Here is an 18,953-nt window from a genome sequence, read left to right as displayed (position 1 = left end):
AAACCTAAAGTGAGCTCTTCTTCGTTTTAAGAAACCTTAGCTAATTTGCTGGGGTCTGGTAGAAATAGCTGTTAATTTTAAAAAACGGGTGTTGTTTTTCTAATTTAATTGGTTGAAAATGAAATGCTTATCTTAATTCTTTCTGAAGATGAGAATGAGCAGTACGACCTAACCTCCTAAGCATCCAGCTTAACTACAATTCAATAGTATTGACATTGAAATTGAATAACCTTTTAGCATATCACGGCTGCACCATAGTACAAAACTATACAATACAAATGTTCAAGAAATAACACGTCATAGTGCCGAACAAATTGTGGTGGTTCGAGATATATTTGGACCATGATACTCGTCGGTGGAATGGTCTCACTTTTAGAACAACTCTTTGATACAAGAGATAAGAGTAAATAAATAAATTGGTTGTGCCTGTAGAAAATTTATCCTCTTCTGAGCACCGAGTTGTTTGGGTGAAGAGTCCTATGGAAACTGAACGTTCCAAATGAGTGCAAACATCTGTTATGCTGAGCTTCTACTAACTCATTACCAACCATGGCAAATTTGCATAGGAGAAGACTTCGAGTACCAAGGAAAGAGCAACAAACTCTTAGACTGAAGCTCTTGCCATGGTGTTGGTGATGGGGTTGAGATGGACTGCTACGATGGGATTAAAAGTGATAATTGCCAAAGGTCATATTTAGAGTCACACCAGTGCTATATGCTCTCAAGATCACCATGTCTTTCATCTTTTGGAAACTAATTGGAAGAGGATAGAGGATGTGCCATGCTATTCGTGAATTTGCAATGGTAATGGCAATTATTCTCAAAAAGGGCCTACAGTGGGGCAAGAACTTTAGCACATTATGCCTTTTGTATTGAGTCCTGGTAGAGTCGATTTGGAGAAATACCTCCATTGCTAAAGAATACATTGCAATCCGAAATTTTACAAGTGAATAAAATTTCTATCTTTTTCTTCAAAAATAAATAAATAAATAAAGTCATCATATTGCCTGCACTATTTCCTTCAATAGCATTGTGTTCTCACATATTTCTAAAATGAAGTCTGCATTTCAAAATGGACCATATATCATATGGCAACAGTACAAGACTAACTAAAATTTGAAAACGATGGCGCCATTTTAGCATCAGCAAATTTCTGAAACAAAATCCCACCGGGTAGAAGGTTTACATATATGAATTAAATCACAATCGCAGTGCAGTACCTACAACATCAACAAGACCAACAATCATTAAGCACATAATATTTGAAGTATACCTCATAGACGATGATGCCTTTTGCTTACATACTAATGTCAACAAGAATAGACAATCATCAAGTATATAATGTTTGAAATTTAAGTCCACCGCATAGAAGACAATGCCTTTCACTTACATACCAACTTACTCAAAATGTGAAGGAACCAATGCACTTCTAACATTGTATTCATATTAATCTTTCATGTAATTGACAAACCTTAATAAGCATGCCTTGAAGACTTTTCGGAGAAGACAAACTTCACAGATTCCCCAAGAACAGAAAATCCAACTCTCAGAGTCATCCTCATTTTTGCCAACTGCTTTTGTGCAACTTTTGGCAAGAGGAGTTGCATCGAGTTCAAGATTGGTTGCATGATGGAATTGTTCTAGAAAACTTGTTGTATGAATGTTCATGTAACCAAGTAAAGACAAGCTAGATATGCCTTGAGCAAGTTCACTGAAAAGATTGTTTATTGAGAGATCAGTGAATTCCAACAATATCATGTTCCCTTCTTTTTCTAGTATCTTTCCCATCAAATGAATTTGAGACAAGTTGAAGAAATACAACCCACTAAGACCTCAGTAGAAATTGAACTGATACATACAAGTTACTTCAAAGGTTTATGATACCTACAAATATGGCATAATAGAAGACTCATGGAAAGTACTAGAGAAAAATAAGTAACAATAAGGTTCAAGTTCATTTGAACACATTAGCAAATGTCCTACTGCAATTATTGGCAAAAATCCAAATACCAAAAGAGAAGCAAGTTTCCATAGTTTTGGAATAGTATCTTCAACAAATTTGTTGAATTTTTAGCTAAGAGTCACTGGAGGTCTAGTGCTGTCATTTCACCCATCTAGAATGGTACAAATCTCTAATCCCTGTGAATCTATTCCAGTCTGGAGCAAGGAGTCCACAATGTGTACCATTGTGCAGTGAAAAAGGTATAATTTTGAAGAAGCTATTGTTGTTCAAGCACAATTGTTCAAGCTTATATTAGGAAGCCATTGAGTTGGGAATTTCAAGGTTTTTGTAACCAGTTTTATATGGATCAAAATAGCCAATGTGCCAATATTGATTAAATCCTCCTGATTGAGGTTTATCTTATATGTCAAGAACTATCAAGGCACTCTTTATTCGTGTTTTGGCACAAAATGAGGATTTGGTCTGGAAAAGTGATTTTGTGCAATGTTCAAAATTGTGGCATTTGGATATAACCATTATGGTAGCTAACCCTTGAAACAATTAAAGCTTAATCAACAACTTCAGAATTTAGCCATGCCTTGGATACGTTCCATCACATTTGTTGATCAATTTAATGTACATAGCCAATTTCCAGAACCATCTGAAATTCCTATTTGTGAGAGGTCTTACCGTTTAAGATTTTTGTGTTTGTAACCAAGTAGGAAATTATGGATTGATCTAACAAGAACTCACTTTGAAAAAATTAATTTCAGAAGTAGCCCCATTGGAGCTGACATTCATGAGAATAGAGTTTGAAGAAAAATCTAAATTCTTTTCATTTTGAGACTTCAACAAAATGCATTTCAGACACAATGTCCTCCAAGAAATTCTGTTGAATATTTTAACTCCTTCCAAGTATGAGAGTAGAACCCAGCTTTCTAGTGTGGTGCTGCCATTCAATTGATTCAATTTAAGATGTAATGTCCACAAGGGTTAACAATTTTCCAAGAGATTTTTAGATGGGACCATTGCAGAAGTTATCATATATACAAAGTTATGCAAGATGCCTAAATTGGTCTAAGAAATATGGGATTTTCCCTGTAAGCTGACTGCTGGACAAAAACATGTTAAGGTTGCAAAGATTTAGTTTGGTAATCGGTACCTTGTAGATTACTAGAGCCTAAGGGAATATATGAAAGTTTATTACTAATTGCTATTGTGCCATTAAATGATTCATAGAAAGATTAAGTGGGATGTAAAATTGACATTTGCAGGGACCAATGCATATCATGAAGTTGGCATTGATGCAACCATCATGCTGAAAGAGAAGGGAACTAATTCATTACCTGAAGCATATTTTTGTTCCCCTTGAAGGTTGATGCCACTTGTGTAAAAACATTGAACGGAAGAAAGATGAGAAACCCACCATAGAGCATTCATACAAAGATCATTTCCCTACAGATTAAGAAAATAAATATCTGATAGATTTCTAATCTGCTGGTAAATGAATACTTCAAATCCTGCAAAGGAGAGATCGAGATGTGTAAGTCTCCTCCAAGTAACCAAAATAGCTTAGAATTCCCTTAACATTGCCTAACCAGGTGATGGGCTCACAGCTCACCATCACTGTCTTGATCAATTAATCACAACATTTGATTCCCTAAACATCATCTTTTTAGCCAGACAAGAACATATTCATCATAAAAAATATATATATTGATTAACTAAGTATAATCTTTTGTCTCCTAAATATCCTTTTTTTTAGATGAATAAGATTTATTCATCAAAAACAAATACATTGCAATCAGGACTAGCAGACTACCAAAGAACCAAAACAATACAAAGAGCCCTATTAACAATATAGGATAAAACACTATAGTTTATAGGTCAACATATCATCAAAAGCAAAGAGAAGATAGAAATATACAATGGTTAAGAATTAGAATCAAATAGTCATAGGGATGTTCCAAAAAGAACACAATCTTTGTTACTAAGGTATTCACAATATGCCTGCTTGATGCCAGTCCATCTATCCTTTACAACAATAATCTTGAACGTAGTTTTTTCATCTTTAAGTTGTTCTCATGCCACTGAGAGTTTTGTCCATCCAAGTGTGATATATAAGAACAATCCAAGAAACTTCAAAAAAAAATTAATAACAACAAAGCTTTTCTGCCTTTTGGAACTACTATTGCCCAAGCCTATGCACCGCAAGTATCAGGTCTTCAAGGAATGGAACAAAGTCTATTAGTTAGAATACCTGGTAAGCTTGAATTGCTAAACTTTTGGTGGAGTAAGTCTAAGTCTAATAGCATTCCATTATGTCCCCCACATTCAAATTCTCCTAATTTTGTAGTTCTAAATTGACATTTTCTGCTACATTTTGATCAAGGTTTGCCTCAAAACACTTGCCCTGAATATGAACCAAAGCCGCTAACCCTGCTGGCAGCCAACTTTAGTTTCCTCCATTGTGAGCTGATGAGACCTTTGCATTCACAGTACTGAATGTCATCGCTGATCTGAGGTACATATTTAAGCAACAGAGGACCAAGATGCCAACCATCCTGCCAAAGATAAGTACCATTCCCATCTTCACAATGATATTTGAGAAATTGGCCACCTAAATTGGGGCCTAAAAAAGTGTAAAACTTCCATATAGTCTGTCCCAGGTAAGAGTCTAGATCCCCTCAAAAGTACATTTTCACAAACGCTCCCCTGCAAGCACAATCACGATATTAAATGAATAACATTTCTCTAAAAAAAAATGAACCATCCAGTTTTAGATGTCTTGAAACATGAGATTATAAAAGCTTTAAAAGCTTTAAAATAAAGATCCAAGCTAATTGTTTCTTTATGAGATTATAGAAAATAACAATAAAAAATTCTCCTTAAACATCAAGGCAAGATTTGGCATCAGAGGAGAAGTAGACTGTAAAAATACCCACACTTTCGCAATCTAGGCTTCCTTCTTAATTACTGGTGGCAAAGATTCCACCAAATAGCCTTGGAATTTGTTACAAAGAACACAATTAATTTGCTCACTTATGCAAAATCTTCTTGTCTTTCATTGAAACTTTATAAAGAGATCACTAGGAGATTCTAAAGAGAGCTAACAAGATAGCCGAATGAACACTTGGCTCGTCACAGATTGAACTAAAATTTGATTTTACACTATTAATCTACAGGGTTTAAATGAAATTATGAAGTTAATTGCCTTTGATGTTTATAAGAATAAACACCATATGCATACATGCCAATGGAGTGAATATAAATAATAATAATAATAATAAGTTACCCAGCAAAAAGATTATATAGAAATTGTCGAAATAGTATAGTAATAAACATTATCACACGAGATCTACACTAAATATTTCAAAGACCATTATTAAATGAATGATTTCAATTTACACAATTAGGAATAATATTCCAATTTCATCAAAACAGAGTCTCAAAATACCAAAATAAATCCAACTAACAAATATAAAATAAGTCCCAAAATCCAAAATAAATGAAAACAATAAACGTAAAATGCTCACATTATATATACTCAAAGAATTTTGAGGGGAAAATTATAGATACTCAAATTTTGGCAGAGAAGCAATTTGATTATAAAATGTTGATTATAACTACCAATTAAAAAATTTACCTACAGATTTATCAGGTTGATACAAAACTATGGTATGAAAAAAACAGCATTCTTAGATATCACAAGCCACATATCGGATCTATGATACTGAACCACATTACAGTTAAATGTCCTACAAACTTTTAATATATATATATATATATTTTTTTTTTTTAATTAGCAAGGAATTTTCTAAATTGTTTGCATTTTACAAAACATATGGAAATTTACTGTCAAAAAAGGGAAGTGAAAACAGATAGCCCAAAGGACACACACACACACATATAAAATTAGAGATAACTCACTCAGGGTAGTTTTACTTTGCTTACCCATGGTTTTAAAGTAGCAATTTTCCCTATTGAGGTTTCTTCCATTGTCAGGACACTTAAAAACGATATTGGATTCTTTTTTTCTTTGTCTCTTCTATCTTCACCAGCTAATCAGTTCTCTCTCTAATACAAGCTCAAACCAAAACCAACACAACAAATTTTACAAACAAATGCCCCATATGATCTTAAAGAATTTAATGCCTTGTAAATACTCCTTAAATTCTCACAAGATGTCAAGATGCATATACTAAAAAATAAAAAAACAAAAGATTTAGCCCCAATATACCGGCAAGAATCATGTTCACCTGCTGCCACCACTAACCGTAAACCACCAAACCTAGATGCAGTCCATATATGCTAATGCTCACATTATAAGAACCCATCAACACATGCTGGATCCCACCAGTTTGATTCTTCACTCAAATTTTAATTATTGATAATCCAATAAATTCCACATAATCCTAATGCATATGAAGCTCCACTCATGGAAATAAATTTCCAAATTCAAACTAAAGCACCATATAATCTTGTACAGTCTTGTTGCTGGTGACACACTTCATCTTCTTGTACCCTAATCTTCCAATCAACAATGCATACCATATCAAGATCCATACCTCTGCTGAAAATATGTTCCAACCACATGCACCCTCCACCCCTCAAAAAGCTATCTACATCATAAATCATAAACTCCATAGCTGTCACAGGTATCCACCTATCCACAGCATGTCAACTGCACCAAATGCACCACCCTGTCAAACACATTGTAGAGCTTCATTCTTGCAGCCAAAATTCCGGTCCTACAAAACCCACAAAACCATCACCCCTCTTTGAATTTTCACATTATGCCCAACCTTAAAATTGACCTTGTAGGATACTTTGCTAGGATGATTTCTAGAACCAAAGTACTCATTAGGGGAGAGAGAAGAGATCGGCAGATGAGGAAGAGAAAGAAAAACTTTTTTAAAAAAGCACATTGAAAGACATTTTTAACCATTTTAAATAGTGAAGTGTGAGGGGGTAGATTATGGTCAACCATAATTTAGTTATTAACTGAAAGCAATGCCTTACTTTTAAAACCAAGGCTAGGCAAAGTAAAACCACCTGTGCCACAGTTGGTAATCTGTAATTATCCCCAAGAACAATTAGCAACCCAACTAGATTTTGGACAACAATTTCCTTTTACTCTGTACTTTAATTAACATATATTCAAGCAAAGTTGATCTCCTAACTAATTTCTAAAGCAAGGATAAATAATTTATACTCTCCAAAAATTATTGAGATTATGTGAACCAAAAGTAAAAAATTTATTGAAATCAGGGTTCTTATAACCTACAGCAAAAACATAGTTTTAGTGGGGGTAATAAAACATAGGTAATACTATAGTGACACTATGAAAATGTTGACTGCTTTACAAAAACTAGGAGGTTGAAGTGAAAGTGCCAATGTCGAAGGCTGAATTCATTCAACTACATGAGACAGCCAACATAGTGAGCTCATGAATATTACATTTGAAGGTGTGGCCATTGCACAAAGAACTCATCAGCTATTCATAACTTGTAAAGAAGTAAGCCACTTAATGAGAGCCTTCTCACTCTTGCTATACTCTCAACAAAGAAACCTGATGACCATCTAATCCCAGATACCAGCACTTAAGGTTAAAGGATGTACTCTGATATCATCTTAAATAATTCAAAAAATATGGACAAGAAAAACCAAAAGAGAGAGGGGGTCTTAATGGATGGAGTATATCCACACCTTAAAAAAGAATGCAATTGCACATAGTGGAACACATCCCTGGCCCGTTGCAGAGAAACTGAAGTTATACAAAGTTGACTACAGATTAATTAAGTTATATATTTAAATTACAGGAATATATTTATGTGTTCAAAATATACATGACTGGAAGCATAGACAGGTATAGAGAAAATACCACTTGGGGGTCTAATTTTAGTCATTAGCTAGAGTGCATGAGCCATTGCAATCAAGGTTGTCCAAACAGATGTTAAATATGATTGACCAACTTCTCTGCTTCGATAGATCTGCCTGAACTGAGCAGTTTCTACCACCTTGATCCCAATCTGCAGTAGAAACCATTTAAAAAATGAAACTTTTGTTGACAGGCCTGCAACAATCATAAGAAGATACGATGTAGTACAAATGCTGCATCAAATCCAGCTTTCAGTGAGAAGCACAATGTAAGTACACCTGCTGCAACAACAATGGAGGAAACAATAAAAGACTATGTCCTTTGTATGCAGGATTGACCGAGGTGCTAGAATTCATGGTGAGAAAGTAAAGTCTGACATTGAAAGTGTCAAAGTAGTTATGCAGGAAGTTAGATATAAGTTATCTCTGTGTAGCAATATTAGAACGTCTTTACAAAATAGAATGTATCATAATCAGTGGAACATTTAATTTTCTGTTTTGTGGTTATGGTGTAGTTAGCTGCTTACAACAACAACCACCAATTCATAGTGCCAAAATTCATGCAAGGCTATGAATCCTCAACACACTAGTCAGGGTCAATCATGTGTGTGTTTTTTTTTTTCTATTTCCACCTGCTTGTCATTTAAATTTTTTATAAATAAAATAACCACTGATTTCAAAACACAAAAAATCGCCTCTACTCATATCAAAGAATTAGTCATCCTCAGTTATTTACCAACTAGTTAAGAGCAAATAAATGCAGAGTAAGGTACTGTTAAAATATTGATTAAACAATTAAATTCACCATTTCCTAATACCAAGTGGTCCTAAATTCGAACCCCGTCTCCACTCACCATCGTTTTCTTCAAATCAAGACCCACTTGTCGTTGAAGTTTACCCCTTGATATTATGCTCGTTGTTGGTGTAGGGAGAAGCCGAAGAAGGAGATTCCTTCGCCTTGATCTGCTCCAAATCACCACTGCTCCTAGCCCCTCTCTCTCTAAACCCAAATCCAAACAACCGCCGATCTCAGCCCCTCTCTCTACCCAAATCCCAACCACTGCATCTCAGCCTCTCTTTCTCTAAACCCAGCCAAATCCATATCCCAAAAGCTATAACCTGAACTTAAAGAAAATAAGCCGAGAGGGTGAGAAAGATTTTTGACCTAAGAGGAAGAGAGAGATAGGAAAATGAATAAAGAGTTTAGCACCCTGTCTGGGTTGTGTTTAGTGATGATGTTGTATTTGGTTGATAAGAAAATATAAGAAAAATTTAAAAAGTTACTAAAAAGTTTGTTTTTTTTTTTCTTAATCTCTAAAACTGAAAAAAAAAAAAATCTTCCTTATTTTTTCAATTTAAATTTGAGCTTGTGTTTAGTTCTAGGTTTGTGCTCTTATATTCTTGTGTTGATGTTTAAACTGTGATCATGTTTTTGTTCAAAATGAATTAGATTTAAATTTATGTATTTTATTGTTTTTAATTCTGTTTTTTTCTTTTTGTATTTAGTTAAAATTGATAAATTATTAAAAAAAATTAGATGCTGATGTGGTATTTTTATAATATTTTAATTCCTTCATCAGCCACGTCAAATATTTCCGTCGATTGACTGACGGAAAGGACAAAAATAACACGCATTAATTGGTTTAGGGACTAAAAGTAGTAAAATTAAAATGTAGGGATTAAAATGGAAAAAAGCCAAAATGCAGGGACTAAAAATGCATTTACGTAAAAAAAAATAATTCTGATTTTCTATTGGGCAGCGCCTGCATTGACGAGGAATGTATCATTTTGATCTCAAAATATATATATATATATATATATATATATTCAACTAGCCTTGTAGCACGTGCTTAGGGACTCTTCTATTTTTTTTTTTGTAAAGGTTAATAATCTTCTTTCAACGTTAGCAACTATTATTAATCACCAATAAATCCTTTAATATAAAAAATGAATATTCTTCAAAAAGCATTTCTAGTGAAAGTCACAATAATTGTTAGGGATAATTGTAAAATGCATCTAACAATTGACAGCATTAATTTCATATGGAAGAGATGAGGTTGATTGAAATGAAGCTAAATTGTAAGAGTTTCAATTAATTGAAAAACTATAAATTGAATTCGAATGGGAGGCAGAGATGATATTTGCATAGTTTTGTGTTTTAATAAAAATCTTTTACCATTTTTTAACAAAATACTGCCATTATATTTTAATTATATAAAAACAAACTTATACCTATACAAATATTAGGTAATATGTAAGCTTTTATCAAAGAAAGAGGGGAAAAAAAAAAAAAAAAACAAAGGATAATGATATGAAAATAAGAACATGAAAAAAGCCAGAGTCTAGAAAATAATAATAAACAAAATAGTGAAGAGTTTGCATGGGATCCAAACAAAATAAAACCAAATAGAGGAGAACATTAAACTTTAAATCAGAGGCAGAGTTGGTATTTGCATAGTTTGTATTTAAATAAAAATCTTGTACCATTTTCTTTAATGTTTTTATATTAAACCGTGAAAGCAACCTATACAATTAAAAAAAAAAAGATAACGAAGAAAAGCTAGAGTCCAAATAATTAGAATAAACAAAATAGTGAAGAGTTTGCATGGGATCCAAACCAAATAAAAACCAAAAGAAACAAATAGCAAAAATAAACGTACCCAAACAACAAAAACCAATTTTCAAAGCCTTTAAAAACTTCCAATCAAGCCTATCATAGGCTTTACTCATATCAATTTTCAAAGCTCCATAATGTCAAAAATTTCATGAGCAATTAAAATATTGTCTGTAATACTCTTACCCTTAATAAAAGCATTTTGATAAGGAGTTATTAGGTCATTCATTAAGGGTTTGAGCCTATTCACCAAAATCTTAGAAATAACTTTGTAAATGACATTACAGAGACTAATTGGCCTAAATTGATTGACATTATTAGGAAAAGAAGTTTTAGGAATAAGAGTAATAAAGGTTTGGTTGATTGTTTTGAGTAAAGAACCTGAATGGAAGAAGGCTAGGACTGTATTGTAGATATCATGCTTCACAATGTCCCAATACTGCTGATAGAAGAAAGCTGGAATCCTATCTGGTCCAGGGGCTTTGTATGGTCCAAGTTGGAAGATGGTGGTTTCAATCTCTTTTGTTGTGGCAAGTTTGTTCAGAAACATGTTCTGTTGAGCATTAATCTGAGGGATAGGTAAGGTTCGGATTTCTTCCAGGATCTGATCAATAGTGATCTCAGTGGTTCCTTCAAAGTTTTGTTTAAAGTGGAGAAACATTACTTCTTCAATTCCTTTCTGCTTAGTAATCAGATCACCAACCTCAGACTTGAGCAGAAAAATACAATTCCTTGCTTTTCTCTATTTCACAACTGTTTGGAAGTACCTCGTGTTTCTGTCCCCATAAATCACCCGATTGTGTCTAGCCTTTTATGCCCACATTACTTCTTCCCCATGCATCAGAGTTTCAAGATCCTCTCTAACCATTTTCTCTTTTCTAACATCTTCAACCGTGAAGATAGAATTTTGAATCTCTTGCAATTGTGTCTGTTTAAGCTGAATCTCCTGTTCCAGCTTTCCAAAGACCTCCTTATTCCACTTAATAAAGTCTCTCCTCACATTGGAAAGCTTGTTTTTCAACTGAAAAGCTCTAGACCCAACAGTATGGATGCTCCAAGCCTGCTGGACTACATCTAAACACGAAGGGTGAGTCATCCACATGTGCTCAAACCTGAAAGGCCTTCTTCCAAAGGATTGCTTTAGATCAAAATCAAGGATAATAGGGCCATGGTCTGATCTAACAATAGGGAGGTTCCAGAGAGAATAGTTTGGATATGCATTAACCCAATCTACACTTGCATAAGCCCTATCCAGTCTCTCCATGACAAATTTCTCATCCTCTCTCTTGCATAGTGCCGAACAAATTGTGGTGGTTCGAGATTTATTTGGACCATGATACTCGTTGGTGGAATGGTCTCACTTTTAGAACAACTCTTTGATACAAGAGATAAAGAGTAAATAAATACATTGGCTGTGCCTGTAGAAAATTTATCCTCTTCTGAGCACCGAGTTATTTGGGTGAAGAGTCCTATGGAAACTGAACATTCCCAATGAGTGCAAACATCTGTTATGCTGACCTTGTACTAACTCATTACCAACCATGGAAAATTTGCATCGGAGAAGACTTCAAGTACCAAGGAAAGAGCAACAAACTCTAAGACTGAAGCTCTTGCCATGGCATTGGTTATGGGGTTGAGATGAACTGCTACGATGGGATTAAGAGTGATAATTGCCGAAGGTCATATTCAGAGTCACGCCAATGCCATATGCTCTCCAGATCACCATGTCTTTCACCTTTTGGAAACTCGTTGGAAGAGGGTAGAGGATGTGTCATGCTGTTCGTGAATTTGCAATGGCAATGGCAATGAATCTCAAAAAGGGCCAACAGTGGGGCAAGAACTTTAGCACATTATGTCTTTTGTATTGAAGAAATGGAACAAAGTCTATTAGTTAGAATAGTTGGTAAGCTAGAACAGCTAAAACTTTGGGTGGAAAAAACCTAATAGCATTCCATGATGTCCCCCACATTCAAATTCTCCTGATTTTGTAGTTCTAAATTGACATTTTCTGCCACATTTTGATCAAGGTTTGCCTCAAAACACTTGCCCTGAATATGAACCAAAGCCGCAAACCCTGCTGGCTGCCAACTTTAGTTTCCTCCATTGTGAGCTGATGAGACCTTTCCATTCACAGTACTATCATTGCTGATCCGAGGTACATATTTAAGCAACAGAGGACCAAGATGCCAATTAGCCTGCCAAAGATAAGTACCATTCCCATCTTCATAATGATATTTGAGAAACTGTCCACCTAAATTGGGGCCTAAAATAGTGTAAAACGTCCATTTGGTTTGTCCCAAGTAAGAGTCCAGATCCCTTTAAAAGTACATTTTCACTAATGCTCCCCTGCAAGCACAATCATGATATTAAATGAATAACATTTCTCTAAAAAAAAGAACCATCCAGTTTTAGATGTCTTGAAACATGAGGGAACCACTGTTGAGAGACATGTCATTTAGGAGAAAGGTATAATAAATTAACTAGCATTTGGAAGCCCTGAGAAACAAAAACTTAGCAATAAATTTACTATTGTATAAAAATATTGTGTATATTTAATTAACATTTTAAATTTTTTTTTTTTGAAAAGCTTTAAAATCAAGATCCAAGGTAATTGTTTCTTTATGAGATTATAGAAAATAACAATGAAAATATTCTCCTTAAACTTCTAAGGCTAGATTTGGCTTCGGAGGAGTAGTAGAATGCAAAATAGCCACACTTTTGCAATCTAGGCTTCCTTCTTAGTTACTGGTGGCAAAGAATCCACCAAATAGCCCTGGAATTTGTTGCAAAGAATACAATTAATTTGCTCACTTATGCAACATCCTCTTGTCTTTCATTGAAAATTTATAAAGAGATCACTAGGAGATTCTAAAGACAGCTAACAGGATAGCTGAATGAACACTTGGCTCGTCATGGATTGCCTTTGAACAAAAAATTGATTTTACGCTATTAATCTACAAGGATTAAATGAAATTATGAAGTTAATTGCCTTTGATGTTTATAAGAATAAACACCACGTGCATACATGCCAATGGAGTGAATATAAATAATAATAATAATAATATAAGTTACCCAGCAAAAAGATTATATAGAAATTTTTGAAATATTAATAAATATTATCACACGAGATCTACACTAAATATTTCAAAGACCATTATTAAATGAATGATTTCAATTTATACAATTAGGAATAATATTCCAATTTCATCAAAACAGAGTCTCAAAATACCAAAATAAATCCAACTAACAAATATAAAATAAGTCCCAAAATCCATATAAAATGAAAACTATAAACATAAAATACATATATGTATTAAACTATTAATTGCGTGAGTTAGTGAGCTAGTTCAAGTTACTTGGGTCAAATATTTTGCCAAACCAAACTTGACCCAAACCAAGTATCAAAAAAGTTTTAGAACAAAACCCAATCTATCAACACACGAAAAAAAACCCACCCAAGGCATTGGGTCAAGTTGGTGCACATCCCTAACTAATAACTAAAGAGAGACAAAATGGGAACAGAGCAACATGAAATGTAATAAAACAGTTTATATTTTGTATATTTATACATCACTGGTTTTGTATATTTTGATAAAGATCAGGGAGCCAGAAAAGCACCAGACATAAAGAGTTAACAAGAAAGGACAATCCACTTAAGTGGAAGACCCTCAATTTTGCAGAATAAAAAGGACCCTATTAATAGCATGGATTGAGTGTGTTTATTGATGCTGCTAAACAATGGTGCTTGTTGAAAAACTAATTCATTAGAAAGAAGTAAACATCAAAATTCAAAAGGAATTCAGAAGATAGCAATGCTTCTCCTCTAGTAATCCCTTTACATGTTCTTACCAGTTCAAGAAGCTGAAGAAGCAAAGTCAACTGGTCATATCAATGCCACCAACCAATCATCAATCTCTCAACCCAGAACCTTTAAGCAGTGGCTCCGAATGACCATCTTTACACTCTGTCCTCTCTGGCCAGTCAGCAGCTATACCACTGGGAAGACTCTACTACGACAATGGTGGAAAGAGCAAATGGACAGCAACACTAGTGCAAGTTGCAGGATCCGAATCATCATTCCTTACTACTACATCTCTCCATCCGAAAAGCCTACTACAAACAGTATAAACAGGAATGAGCCCTCCACCTTAATATTTGCTTTGATATATGTCTCTTCAGGCAGCAAACAGCATGATGTATTCAGTTGGGCTCTTGCACCTTCCAGTATCTACTTTTGCACTTATTTGCACATCCCAGTTGACCTTCAATGCTTTCTTCTCCTTCCTTGTAAATTCACAGAAGTTTACTCCTTTTATAATCAATTCTCTAGTCCTTCTCACCATCTCCTCTGCCCTGCTGGTATTTCAAACCAATTCTACGAACCCCACTGGAAACTCTAATGTGAATTATAAAATTGGACTCTTTTTCACTGTTGGTGCATCTGCTGGATACGGATTGATGCTTTCCCTTACACAGATCTCCTTCCATAAGGTTTTAAGAAGAGAAACATTTACAGTGATTTTGGAACTGGTAATCTATCAGTCACTACTTGCAACTCGTGCTACACTGGTTGGGCTCTTTGCTAGCGGAGAGTGGAAAGGTCTAAAGAGAGAGATGGACGAGTTTGAACAGGGGAAGTTTATTTATGTTAGTACTTAGATTTGGACAGCTAAAGCTTGGCAGATTTTCAATATTGGCGCAGTAGGCTTGATACATGAAGTGTCTTCCCTGTTCTCCAATGTCATAAGTGTGTTGGGTTTGCCTGTTATTCCAGTTCTAGCCGTAATCTTCTTCCATGAAAAAATGGATGGGGTAAAGTTGATTTCCATGGTGTTGGCTATTTGGGGCTTTATTTCATATTTCTATCAGCACTACCTTGATGATTCTGAGTCCAAGGCTGAAAAGAGAGATGTCAAGGAAGAAATTTCAATGCTTCCCCTGTTGAAAGAGGTTACTGAGGAACAAGATGGGCTAAAGAATATCTATCGAAAAGTTCCACTTTCCACAGAAACAAATTTCCAAAATTATGAGCATTGAAGCTATTCCTCTGTCTTGATTCCTAGAATGGTTTACAAACTCATATTTCCAAACACCATGCCATTGTTTTTCCACATGAAGTGTAAATCATGGTCTTGTTCATTCCATTTCCAACAATATTTTTCAGATTCTAGTAACTATAATTGGTTTCTAACAATGTTAAGGTATATACCTCGGAGTCGTCGGCTCATGGTATCGGTAACATCGACAACAGATTAAGCATCTCTGCTGGATGACCCCCTACATTAAAATACATACGTTAAAACAACAAAAAGTAACAGATTCATTATATGAATGGAAACGAGGGTAGTAGCTTTAAGTGGTGAGGGCACTTACTGGAGCTAACAATAAGAGGTTTTCCATGACCAGAGTAATTGTAACTTTCGAACCCACTTTCTCCATTGTTAGAACTGAGAAGAACTTGGGTTGTGGCGTAGTGGAGGAAGAAGAAGAGTTGCCGTGAAGATCGTTGATGGATTTGGGTTGGGCCTGTTCGGTTAGGTGGGCGCATATTTACTCAGATCTTGGTCCACTTGTATCTGGGCTCTCCAAAAGTGTCCGTATGACACACACTAAAAAAATTTCTGATTTCCTATTTTTGCATTTCCTCCCTAGTTTTAAATATTCACCTAAAAATAACCGGGTGGCGCGGGTGAGGAATGTATCGTTTTGATCTCCAAAAAAAAAAATATATATATATATATATATATATATATCAACTAGCCTTGTAGCATGTGCTTACGTGCGTGTTTAGAGACTGTTCTATTTTTGAGTTCAAATAGAACTCATATGTGAATTTTGAACAAAACAATAGAAATGTAAAAAATGTGAGTGTTTTTTTTTATCAGAATGTAAAAAATATGAGTGTTTTTTTTTTTAAAAATGTAAAAAATGAGTGGTCCCAACATGAGAAGCAATCTAAGCTTGAAAACCAACGTAAGTGTATTGGGAGTGTGGTGAATGTGGTTCTACTTTGTAGCTAGCATTTCACATGTGAGTTAAAGAAGCATTTTTATTCAATTTTTCCCCTAATTAAACGTAGGTTGTATGGATATTTTGAAACCAAAAAAAATCAAATCCAAACAAGGGAAGTCCCTTAAATAGTAGTATAGATGACGTGCTACTAGCCCTACATTCTTATCATCAAACTCACCATTTTTACTCCAAGAGAAAAAAAAAATGAGACAGAGTCTCAAAGAGAGAAGAGTGAGAAAGAGAAAGGAGCTAAACACAGTTAGGGGTGTCCACAAGTCAATCCGGGTCGGGTTTGTGCCCAACCTGCAACTGATCCAATGACATCGGGTTTTCGACGAGAAAACTCGCTCCCATCCGTAAAAACCAATGGGTCAGGTCAAATCGGAGTTGTTTGATCAGTAATCAGATCGGTCGAAGCTGACGATGATGCTACTGGAGATTCGTTTTGATGACGATCTGTATTTTTTGTCGGATCTTCATTGGACTTATGCAAAAATCACTAGATCTAAGCAAAAAAAATCAAATTGTTACTGGATTTTTGCAAAACTCACGAGATCTGAGCAAAAAAACATCAAATCGTCACCGGATTTAAGCAAAAACCATCAAAGTTCGCCGAATTTGAGTAAAATCCATCATTTTTCATCGGATCTGAGCCTTATTTGAGCAAAACCCACTAGTTTGTAACTAGATCTGAGCGTAAACAATGAGATCTCGCCAAATCCGATAGAGATTTCATGGATCTAGCTGAGATCTCGCCGAATCTAAAAAATCTCACCAGAAATTGTTATGTTTCTCGGTCGGTTCGGGTTTCTTTGGGTTTTGGGGAGAAGATTTGAGACCAAATTGAGCAGATCGTATTCTGGAGAAGAAAACCCGCCGCTGACCGCTGGAGTACTTGGGTCGGCCGGCAGTCGGCCCGAGTCCGGTTGAATTTACCAAGTGGGTCGGGCCACCGATTGAGTTGGACACCCCTAGACATAGTGTTAGGAGCTTTACTTGTTACTAATGATAGCATGAGGAATGAGGGTGCTTGAGCAACATTAGGCCAATCACTTGGCTTCATGTTTTCTTAACACATTAATGGCTCTTTATGTTAGACTAGTAATGCTCCTAAGGGCTCTTAATTTAAAGGGGACATGCCCAATCTTCTTACTCGAGTTGGATCGATGAGTAGTGCAAATGGACAACATATGGAGGCACCTTACTCCTCATGATTCCCCAAGGCCATGGCAGAGTAGAGCCATGGTGGGCAATTTGGTTTTCATGAGGGACGGCAACAAGTGGTGTCAACCCTTTATGGTGGTGTATGGCATTGGTGGCTTAGTTACTAGTTGCTTGTGAGTGGGCTTGGTGGCTTGTATGCAAGGCAGGGCTGAGCTACCATGATGATGTGTAATTAAATTATGTGTGTAAGGCATTGGGCTGGTAGGTGTCGGCTAAATGCATGGATAGATGCTAACGGGCTAATGGCAATTACTTCGTGTGCGTTGCATGTGGGCATGCTGTGTAGGTTGTGTTGTCTGATTGGGGGAGGGCTTGGGCATGGGCCAAGCCTCCCAAAATAGGGGAAAACGTACTGTGTGGGCTGCTGAGTGATGGGCATGTGTTAATGTACAGGAACAGTTACCAAACAGTTACTGAACAATTATCAGGCAGTTCCTAGTTTTTTTAATGTTCAGAACTGCTACGTAAGGGCTGAAAATGTGGAGAGCAAACCAAGATAGTATCAATTCAAGGTGTCCTAAGTCAAACCCAAGTAGCAAATTGTCCAAGACCCAAGCAGTTACCAGGCAGTAACTGCCATAGCAGATATTTTTGTGGGTGTCAACAGCAGAGTGTATTTTGCCTTAGGGAGAATTATGTGTGTTCGTCCAAACATGCTTTTAAAAGATTTTCTGTTTTGATTGCTACACATAAGATATTTATAAAATGTGTTGTATTTTTTGGATTGATTTGGTGCAAACCTCTATTGATTCATTAGCACACCCCCTCCTCAAGAATTGTTTTACTTTTTACTAAGGATGGTTATAAGAAAAAAAAATCATATTTAATCCAAGCATATAATCTATGATGTAATATGGTCTGTACATCTACTAATGAAATTTCATTTGTTAGGATTCAATTAGAGTTTCACTAGCCACATGGAAATGCTATGAAGAATTTTTTTCACACCAAATAAAGAGTAGAGATCGTCTTAAAATAGGGTTGCCTATAATATTATGCACTATGTTGGTATTAGTATGCATTTTATTATGTTACTTGTATGCTTCTTATATGAAAGGTTTTGCTCAAGTTTGTCACTGTAGTACATTTCCAGTGTACTTGGTTGGCTTTTATTCTTAATAAAATTTCTTACATTATTTATTAAAAAAAATTGTTCTCTCCAAAATCTTTCTTTAGTCCAAACCAAATAAAATTCTCAGGTAAACGCCCAAGTATTTGTGCCTGTCAAATGGGTTTCCATCAACCTCAAGGTCCTAACCTTTCCCTCCCATTTTTTTATAT

The 18,953-nt window shown here is 35.3% G+C and overlaps 2 pseudogenes across 1 annotated transcript; one reads left to right on the top strand and one right to left on the bottom strand.

The window, feature by feature from the left end:
- Positions 1-7,235: 7,235 nt before the first annotated feature.
- On the bottom strand, positions 7,236-14,371 carry LOC115990830 (annotated as a pseudogene). The gene is made up of 5 exons (XR_004092162.1): positions 14,286-14,371; positions 10,818-12,782; positions 8,677-8,941; positions 7,827-7,974; positions 7,236-7,544 (listed from the first exon to the last, which is right to left on the bottom strand). The product of XR_004092162.1 is annotated as a UDP-N-acetylglucosamine transferase subunit ALG14-like (transcript).
- LOC115990829 lies at positions 14,276-15,487 on the top strand (annotated as a pseudogene).
- The last annotated feature ends 3,466 nt before the right edge of the window (positions 15,488-18,953 follow it).

Source organism: Quercus lobata, chromosome 5 (assembly GCF_001633185.2).
Source record: "Quercus lobata isolate SW786 chromosome 5, ValleyOak3.0 Primary Assembly, whole genome shotgun sequence".
Classification (NCBI taxonomy): domain Eukaryota; kingdom Viridiplantae; phylum Streptophyta; class Magnoliopsida; order Fagales; family Fagaceae; genus Quercus; species Quercus lobata.
The sequence above is the reverse complement of the archived record's forward strand: the minus strand, read 5'-3'. Positions and strand labels throughout refer to the sequence as shown.